This window comes from Octopus bimaculoides, chromosome 5 (genome assembly GCF_001194135.2).
Source record: "Octopus bimaculoides isolate UCB-OBI-ISO-001 chromosome 5, ASM119413v2, whole genome shotgun sequence".
Classification (NCBI taxonomy): Eukaryota; Metazoa; Mollusca; class Cephalopoda; order Octopoda; family Octopodidae; genus Octopus; species Octopus bimaculoides.
This window is the reverse complement of record NC_068985.1, coordinates 37558694-37561872: the sequence shown is the minus strand read 5'-3', so window position 1 is coordinate 37561872 and position 3179 is coordinate 37558694.

Below are 3179 nucleotides of genomic sequence, written 5' to 3'. Positions count from 1 at the left end.
TGTGAGTGTTTATTGAGCGAAAACACTTAAAGCTCCACGAGGCTCCGGCAGGGGATGGTGGCGAACCCTGTTGTACTCTTTCACCACAACTTTTCCTCACTCTTACTTCCTGTTTCTGTTGTGCCTGTAATTGAAAGGGTCAGCCTTGTCACACTGTGTCACGCTGAATATTCCCCGAGAACTACGTTAAGGGTACACGTGTGTGTGGAGTGCTCAGCCACTTGCACGTTAATTTCACGAGCAGGCTGTTCCGTTGATCGGATCAACTGGAACCCTCGACGTTGTAAGCGACGGAGTGTCAACAACAATTATTTATAACGTATTCAAGGCGGCGAGCTGGGAGAATCGTTAGCACTCCGAGCGAACTGCTTAGTGGTATTTCGTCTGTCTCCACGTTCTGAGTTCAAATTACGCCGAAGTCGACTTTGCCTTATATCCTTTTGGGGTCGATAAATTAAATACCAGTTGCGCACTGGGGTAGATCTAATTGACTAGCGCCTCACTCCCTCCAAATTTCGAGCCTTGTGCCTAGAATAGAAAAGAATATCATATACCTAGGCGAGCTAACAGAGACGTTAGCACGCCGGGCGAAATGCTTAGCGCTATTTCGTCTGCCGTTACGCTGAGGTCGATTTGTCTTTCAACCTTTCGGGTTCGATAAATTAAGTACCAGTTGCGTACTGGGGTGGATCTAATCGACTTAATCCCTTGTCTGTCCTTGTTTTTCCGCTCTATGTTCAGCCCCCTGTTGGCAATAAAGAAATAAATCTCATATACCTATGATTATCTCGTTACCACACACTGAAATAAATTGACACGCACAGTATATAAGCCGAACACCACCTGAACATATAGAGAAACTTATACATACACAAACTCACACTTGCCTGCTTCGCCTACGAACAGATGTAAATCCTTCATACATCTCAATTAAACATTCATCGTCTTATACAATTTCCATGTGACAGACATATACAATATTCATCACACAAACACATCTTGCCAACAAACACAAACTGCACCCAGCAAACATATACACACCAACTCACACAGTAGAAGTCATGTCTACGCTGCTGCACCTTAGAAATTCTACACTCGGTAAGTGCAACTACTGTTGTTCATACTGCAGTACAGCTTCATCAGAAAACACATTTTCCCGTTAATAGAATAAACATATCTCTCGGGTTACCTTTTTCCTCTAGCGATGTTGTAACTGTGTGGTTAAGTTTAATGTAAATCTGAACACTTTTGTGAATCTAGAAACGGAACAGGAAAATAGGATAGGATACACACTCACAAAAATATATTCATATTAGTATTTGTATGTACAGGTGTGTGTGTGTGTGTGTGTGTGTGTGTGTGTGTGTGTGTGTGCGTGTGTGTGCGTGTGTGTGTGTGTGTGTGTGTGTGTAACTGTGTGTGTGACTGCGAATAACCGTACGAGTACACACATGCATATCTCTATGTGTTCATGCATGTGCGGTTTGTGTATGAAATTAGATTCTTGTATTAAGTGGAGATGTATGGCAGAAGGGGTGGTGCGTACGTAAATATATGTATATATGTGGATGTATGTAGTTGTGTGTATGTGTATTTATGTGTTTACACACACATGCAGACACACACACACACACACACATAAATACACACACGCGCATATACGTATATGGTGGTTAACAGAATTACCATAGATTCTAAAATACGGTTATATATTCTTGACCTTTAGCCTCTAAAGTTTCATTATGTACTGCGCTGTACAAGGTGTGCAGTGTTAAAAAAAAAATCACTGCTGATGCATTGAATGAGATTTCAGTTAAGTTATTTTACATCCTGATATTAATGAGTTCATCATTATGAAGAAACGTTTGTTTATTTGTGAACCAACTCGAACCAGTTTTTATATCATAATATTTAACGTTTTTAGCAGGAGTCCGAAGATCAGAATGCGGTTCTAGAGCAACACTATTTCAACTAAAGTAAAGTGTTAGCATTATGGAAACTTAAGTTTATGTAAACATTTGGCGATAGCTGCTTTACAGCTTACAATTCCTGTTAAAGTATCATCCGTTTCCAAGTTCAAGTTGTTCATTTAATATTGCTTTCAACACAGATTGTATTTTATGTTTGCATTTGATTACTTTGTGGTCAGATTTTGACAAGAAAGTGTTATTCAACTAGTGGGTGATATGCACTATTGTTACTTTGTATGGTTTTTGGATCTTTTAGAAGATGCTTTTTTTCCCAATTCCATCACTTAGTCAGAGGGGTTATGAAACAATTCGGTACAGCTGATATGGCGCCGCCTGTTTGGCGTCGCTGAATCAACGCTAACATATTAGATATCAGACGTTTTAATCTTTCTTACACTTTCTCCCGCACTCCCTCTCTCTACCTCAGCCTCTCTCTCTCTCTCTTTCTCTGTTTATGCATGTTAACATCTAATTATGTTTTTATGTATGACTTTTCCCCCTTCTCTCTCTCTGTCTTCTCGTTTTATTCTCTCGGTCTGTATATGTATATTACTGCGTGCATTCATGCTTGTGCGTGTTTTCCTCCAGTGCCAAAACGTACTCTTAACAAAACACGTCTCCGTCCAATCAAATGCCCCGGCTCGTTTCATTCTGATCAGAGGATAACGGGACACATCCTTGGTGCTTGACAAGTCTTCCATGCTGATGGAGTAAAGGAGAAAGTTATCATCAAATGGCAATCTATCACGAATGCTTGCCCCGAAAGGCACCCAAGGACCTGATGATGGGGAGTAAACTAGGCAAAAGATTAAGTACTTATCCAACTGTCTAATAAGAAGTATAACTCTATAGATGACAGTTAAGCCTGTATTCAAGACAAGACTTCACGAGACGAAAGAAACAAAACTTAGAAGATGAGTGAAAATGAGAAAATGTTCAAATATTCTGAGAAAGAAGAAATGTAATATGCTTAAAAGTCCTTTTTCGACAGACAACCAAGAGCACACTCGAGCGCACGCACACGCACACACACACACACACACACACACACACACACACACACACACACTCACATACACAGACATATGTATGTATGTATGTATGCATGTATGTTATTTCTTTACTTCCCACAAAGGGCTACATACAGAGGGGACAAACAAGGACAGACAAACGGATTAAGTCGATTATATCGACCCCAGTGCATAACTG